We start from the raw sequence: 7,500 nt of genomic DNA, 5'->3' as shown, positions 1-7,500 counted from the left end.
ATAGTAATGATGTGAGACTTTCACCGGACGAGGGAGGGAGTGAGGCCTGTATAGTGAAGCATGGTGGTAGGTTGGTGGCGACGGGGACTGTACTAGCGGTGCCTAAGAGAAACTTGAACATTAACATATATAATGGAGAGATGATTTGATAACACCCTCTTTTCTCTCTCTTTTTTTTTTATTTATACCATGTGGGCTTTTCACGGGAATTTATGGGCTAAAGGAGATACTTTTTGGGGTACCTCCTATCTCAAAGCCCACCCGCTAGGAAACCGTTGCCCCGAGTGAGGAAGCCCAACCTACACTCGGACCGTGGACAGGATTCGGACCCCAAAGCACGTATGGTTCCACTGTACCACGGCGGCCTCTCTCTCTCTCTCTCTCTCTCTCTCTCTCTCTCTCTCTCTCTCTCTCATCAATAAGTACTAAAAAACGAAGAAATAGTTTTATCTAAAGGATTGCTATTTGAAGCTTCGTTGAAATCTCCACAGAGAATGACATGATTTTATTAGGTACAGGTTAATTATCTTGATCAATTATACAACTTTTTTTTCAAGGGAACGTAAAATGTACACGCGTGATAAAAACAAGAGACTCACACCACAAAAACAACCATGCAATTCTACGCTCGTCACTCGCCACGAATAGAAAGTTGAGGTTGTTCTGAAGTTTCATGTGGCCATCTAATATCTTGCCGAGAAGATAAGAGAAGCGATTATCTAAGTAACAAAGAAGGGATGTCACGGATGTTGGAAGTGATAAGAGATTCAATAAACAATACCAACAAAGAAATATCACTTGATGAAGATGCGTGATATAAATGACGTAATTATGAAAGCTGCGACGTATAGGTAAATAGGCCTTGCTGAACAAACGGTACTGTAATGACTTCTATTTGCATACAGATGAATTTCTTAGCTGTATGAAAATGTTGTCATCGTTCCTGTTATCAGTGTTGGTGGATGCAGCATATGATCAAAGCACGAAAACAGTACGACAATAATAGTCATGGGGTGTGATATGTTCTCTAATTCTAAGTTTCATGAAAAGAAAAATAAACGTTAATAACAATATGACAGAAAAAAAATGATGAAAAATGAAAAAAAAAAAAATGGATTCACACATAAATAAGTCACTCGCGGTATGAATGGAGTGCTTCTGAATGTGGTGATGTGTTACAATGATCAGGGAAAAGGTAAACAAATGGATGGATGAAACACGAACCCCACTATAAAGTATACAAGGCTGCTTGGTATATAGGAACTAAGTGCATCTTCTAAAACCAGTAAAATATTTGACGTATCATTAATGTTTCAAAATATATTACTATCTTTCTCTACTATTTTCTTTTTTTTCACTCTTTTTAGCAGTAAGAAAATATCTAAGATCAAGTGTGTTAAAATCTCTCAGTTAAGCACAAAGGTAACGGTTTTGGATTCTTCAGAGTAGTGCCTTCTTTTTCTTACTCCCTTCAGACGGCAACGCCCAGAGCATGCTTTTCCTATGAGTTCATTCCTCGCACGCATTGTTGTTAAGAGATGTGAAGCCAAAGGTTACGCATCCCATCCCTGAGTGACTCCCTCTGCCGTGGCTGCTATTCCCCGCCAGAATTGCGTCAACAGAGAGAGAGAGAGAGAGAGAGAGAGAGAGAGAGAGAGAGAGAGAGAGAGAGAGAGATTAGGTATTGACTCCATTCTATAAAAAAAATGTCTCTTTATTTGTTGCTTTCAGTAAGATAACACGGATAAGCGTTTGTATTTACCAGTCAGGGTTTAATATAAATGTACACCGTTCAGTAAAAGTATAATTTTCTTTCACTATATCTTTGGACGTCCTTATTCCTTACCCAAGACACAACACGCATCCTGTACAAAATCTTTCCTTCAATGACGTTCTATTTTATCTTCATATTTATTGTTGTGTCTTCCAGGTGTTGTAACTCAGTAACAGCCCCATTTCTTCACCAAACATAACGGTAAACTTGTTTGACTGTATCTACCAATTATATTTATATATATATATATATATCACTATTCTCTCTCTCTCTCTCTCTCTCTCTCTCTCTCTCTCTCTCTCTCTCTCTCTCTCTCTCTCTCTCTCTCTCTCTCTGTTTCTAGGAAAACTTCAACTATCAAGGTTCTCCGGCAGCAAGTTGGAGCCGGCGTCCCTCAGATGCCGTCGTCCTGGCAGCATCAAGACGGTGACACTATCGTGGCAGGACTGGCACTCCCCAAGGCCTCACAGCATCCCTGCACGTGACCCCACCAAACCAAGGACACCCGCTACCCTAATATGGAATGAACAAAAAAAGTGACGAAAATGTTATCGCACGAACATTTTAAAAACTAGAACAATATCAAAGGTAATTATGCTATATGTATATATGTGTGTGTGTGTGTGTGTGTGTGTGTGTGTGTGTGTGTGTGTGTGTGTGTGTGTGTGTGTGTGTGTGAGGAACTTGAAAGAGTGACCAGGTGTGTGAGCAGTGGCATGAGGAGAAGTGGCAGCGGAAGGAAGAAGAATGAAGGAGGAAGATGAGGCAATGAGGAAGTCGGAAGGAAGTAAGAGGAAACAGCGGGAGCGGGAAACGATTAATGGTAATTAGACGGAAACACATCAGCCAAAGATGCATCTTTAATCACTGATTGACCATCGGGCAAACAAACAAATTCATTGCCGAAATACTCAAGGAAGAAAGAGAGGCGAAAGGAGGAAGGAACGAAAAAAACAGGAAGTGAGGAAGGAAGACAGGAAGGAAGGACGGGCGGTGGAAAGACACAAAGGCAGGCCCTTAGGGGGAGCACTTATATCAGTCAGGACAAGGGGAAAGACCCGAGGTAGCAGAGGGCGGAGTCACAAAAACTGGCGCACCCTGACCATGAACCAGGCCAGCAGGGTTCCTGAAGGCAAAGTCCTGACTCCTGCCCTCAACTCTTGCACTTACACAGCCTTCCACTTGTTGATCTGCATTGTTCTACTCATTTTGCCAACTCCTCCTCCTCCTTCTCCTCCTACACACCATCCTCCAGCTTGATTACTTCCTATTGCTTCTACTCCACTCATTGTCTTTGATTGCTCCTGCTTCCTTACTTCCTTCATTCTCATCGTGTACCGAAGATATACTTTCTCTGGTCTATACGTGCTTCCTCCGTCCTTCCTCTCCTCCTACTAGTATTACTCGTAAACTTCTGTACCGCCAACTGTGCTACTATCACTCTTCCCCCTTCCTACTACTACCAATACTAGTATGACCATTTTTCACCCTTCTCTTGGCCCGTCTTCTACTACCACTGCAATCAACACCGCTACAACCTTTACTTCCGTCCCATTTCACTCTTCCTCCTCGTCTTTTTCCCGTAGGCCATCCTCCCACCGTTAACCCATGTCCCTGCCCCTGGGTCTTCCATTCCTTCCTTTTACTTCCCGGCCGTCACAGGAGTCAAGGTCAGCCAGTGAGGACAGTCGCACTCCTTGGAATCGTACGACATCCATCCTAGAGGCCAGGACAGGCCAAGGGGAACGAGCACTACTGCATCTCTCAACATTCTCAGGAAGACATCGCGGTATCGCACACGTCCCTGCCCTGGAGTGTTGCTGCTCTGGTCTCGTGTTTGTTTGAGCACTATGATTGGTAATGGCAGGGTTCGTTCTTTGATTTGAGTTACCATAGAAAATGAATTGGCTTTCGTTCTTCTCTCATTCTTGTTTATTTTCTAGAGAAAGGCATTATAAAGGAACTTTTTCTTTTCTTTTCCCTTCGTCGATCTCCTTGTAAAAACTAAGGTAATCTTATTGAACGAAAATAAAAGCTACAGCCACGGAACATTCCACTTGCTGTCAGTGGTATCCTTTAAAATTATAGGCGCCATAAATGTCCACCAATCAATTTCAATAACGTTAAAACAAAAAACACACCAGTCTGGGATTAACCATGGCGAGGAGCGGTAGTGAAGCCTCGCCTCACACCGCCGCTGTCTTTACAAGTGAGAATACGTGCACTCCCTGACGTGTTTCACTCTTATACAAGTACGTAGTCGCTTAAGAAACAAGACAAAAACACCATTACGTATTCAGCCCACGAGACGCACTCAACACACAGGTACAATGAAGACGCCTACTTATGCACTCCGTAATGACTTTTTACCTTTTAGAAATTCTACTTTTGAGGAGAAGGCTTAACTATTATTTCTTTATATTTTTCCATTACTTGCCTTGGAGAAGGTACTGTAAGCTACTAGTAGGAAGGAGGTGGTAGTGGTGGTGGTGAAGGTTGTGATGGTGGTTGTGGTGGAAGTGACGTTTATCTATTTGTTTTTGTTTTAAGCTGCGTTGTTTATATGGCAGAGGGCACTCATGGTGGTGAATATCATAGTGAAGGGTAGTGTGTTGAAGCAGAGTATTTGAGGGGGACATGGTGGTGGTGGTGGTGGTGGTGGTGGTGTTCCTTCATTGCGGTGTTGTGCTGCTGTGTTATTGTTAAACTGTATCGGTTTCCTGTTGTGGAGATTTGTTACTGTTGTTATACTGTGTCGCTGTTACTGTAGTAGTGCAGTGCATTGTGGTGGTACTGCTGTGGTCTGTTGTGGTGGCGGTGACGCAAACACCAGATCCTCGTGACGAAGGTGAAGTGTGGAAGGAGAAAAGATGCAAATGAAGGAAGTAATAATGATAAGCGAAGACATTTACTAGTCAGGGTCGACGAGGTCCGGAATGAAGGGAGGAAGGAAGGAAGGAAGGAAAGGAAGAAAGTATGGGAGGGAAGGAAGGGATATAGGGATAGAGATATAGGGAAGTGGAGGGCGGGTCGGAAGGAAAGGGCAACATTCCTAACGTGTGATATTTTATACTGACAAGGGCTCCTCCCACTGCAGGCGCCATGTGTGTGTGTGTGTGTGTGTGTGTGTGTGTGTGTGTGTGTGTGTGTGTGTGTGTGTGTGTGTGTGTGTGTGTGTGTGTGTGTGTGTGTGTGTGTGTGTGTGTGTGTGTGTGTTACAAGGAAAGGCACCTACACACAGCAGCTGAGAGCGATCGAGTCTCCCCAAAGAGACACCCACAAATTAAACATACATAAAGCCTAACCTTTCGTCTCCCTGACCTTGTATATCCTAAAATATTCCTTTTTCCTAGCACTCTCCTGTATCCTTCCATTCCTTTATCTCCCCTAATTCCCGTTCTCTATATTCCCTCCATCCTTTCAATCTTCTGTGTCCTTTTCTCTTTTCCTTTCACCTTCCCATCAACCTCTCCATGACTTTCCTTTTCTATGTCCGTTCACCTTTCCAATCTCTTGCACCCTTCCTCACTTCAGTCCCTGCATTTGTAACCTTGTCGTCTCTCAGCTAATCCTTTCATCTCCTCTTCACATCTCCTTTCCAGCTCCTTGAGCCTCCGGGTGAGGGTGCCACGTGTACTGAGGAGGGCTAAGAGTAAATCATGGGGGTCACGTACAATGATGGGTATGTGGGTAAAACCTACACGGCTCACGGACACTTTCCTGCGCCGAGTCGCGAGGCAAAGGACAGCTAAGTGATCTCGTTGTTTTTATTTAGTCAGTGCAAGACGAGGAGAGTTTTGTTATTTATGCTTCTTGGGTTTTGAAAACAAGATTTGAAACTGGTACATGGCATGTTATAAGAACTGGTGCGTGCATTTCTGATGAGCTGATTTGAAGTGTGTTTGTAATTAAGTTTGCAAGAGGAATAAATGTTAGTTATTCGAACCTCTTGGAATTTTACTGTGGGATTTTGACTTGGCTTAGCATTTGGTACAGGAATGTGTTCAGGAGTTTGCTATTGTGTTGATTTAGATACTTTTCAATTTGTTATAGTTAGAACGAGAATTGTTTTGCTATTTGCAACTTGAATTTGATTTCTTTAAGGTATATGACATGAAATTGGCGTAGGATAAAGTACGAGTATATAGGATTTTCTAGAAGCCTGACTGCAATTAGTTTTCATTAAGTCACCCCAGTACGACCTGCTCCATTTTCTCATTCACGCATCTTGGGCTTTTGGCACAAGACTGGAACTTGGCACAGAACTTGACGCAGACTTTCTAGCGGGTTGATTTCAAAAGTGTCGTAAACGAGCCACATAAACACACAAGCCAGGTAAGCGAGTACAGGGAGGCCTCGTTCAGCATCTTTGTAGGCCAGCGTTGCCTTTCTGGCGCTCAGTGTAAGGAGGAGGAGCCTGAGGGCGGTGGTATGGGGGTTAGTTGTGTTAGTGAGGGTCATCTTCACTCTTCCCCTCCTCCCTCTCTCTCTTTCTCTTCTGCACCTCTCACATTCATGTACTTTCTCTTCAAGGCGACTCCTAATCTTTAATTGGTGTTATTGTGTTTGCAACAAGTTTTTTTTATTTATTTTCCTTTGAATGAGGGAAGCAATACAGAAGGGAGTCAAGTAGAGCACGAGAGAAAAATTGAGTGAAATAAATAAAATGATAAGGAGGTAGACTATAAAAAAGACAGTGATAAGGAGAATGAAAGTGATGAAGACAATGAAGAGGCAGATGAGAAAGATGGTGACAAAGCACGATGAAAAAATACAAAGAAAGTAAGAAAACAGAACAATGAAGAAGGCGAGTAAGACAATGATGGAGACAATGCAGAAGGCAACGAAAAGAAAAAAAAAAAGGAGATGAGGAGAGAAATAAAGAAGGGATGAATAGAACGAAAGACAACCCAAAAGAATAGTAAAGGACGCGATAAAAAAGCAAAAAAAGCATGCAATGTAAAATAACATTAAAGAAATCAATGAAGAAGGCGATGAAGGAGTCAAAGAAGAAGGCGTTTGAAGTAGTCGATGCAGGAGTAGCTGAAGAAGGCGATGAAGAAGAGCCAGCGGAGCCATCCCTGCCGGAGCCTCACATTGGCCAACGAGCGCTGCTAGGCCAGTGGGGCGCGACACAAACAAACACACACACACACACACACACACACACACACACACACACACACACACACACAGGGACACCCAGAGGAAACTTAACTCGACAGACTACTTTTGAAATTTCCTCTAGGATGGTGGGGAGGAGGAGGAGGAGGAGGAGGAGGAGGAGGAGGAGGAGGAGGAGGAGGAGGAGGAGGGAGCTGGATAGGGAGGAGTAGTGCAGAGGGCATGGGGTTGAGGTGAAGTAGTGAGGAGGATAGAAGGGAGAGGGGAGAGGGGAGCGGGGCAGGTGAGGGAGAGGGGAGAGAGCAGAGGGGAGAGCGAGAGGGATGGTGTCCTTGGTGCGACACTCACGCCACTCAAACCCGGCGGTGTGACCCACTACCCTACTTCCCCCTGATCCTCCCGCCGCGCCGCGCACCGTGGGGACCATGACGAGGAAGACGATGACTACAGGAAAGAGGCAATGACTTTATAGATGATGCTGCGGAAACACAAGGACGCGAAGGGATGAGTATGATAAGAGGCTTGATTACAATAAGCCCGTTATTTCGTCCTAATCATGTTACATGGATGAAGCCGTGTATGTAATATGAGGATATTTCATT

Source organism: Portunus trituberculatus, chromosome 18 (genome assembly GCF_017591435.1).
Source record: "Portunus trituberculatus isolate SZX2019 chromosome 18, ASM1759143v1, whole genome shotgun sequence".
NCBI classification, from domain to species: Eukaryota; Metazoa; Arthropoda; class Malacostraca; order Decapoda; family Portunidae; genus Portunus; species Portunus trituberculatus.
Note: the sequence above shows the minus strand (reverse complement) of the source record.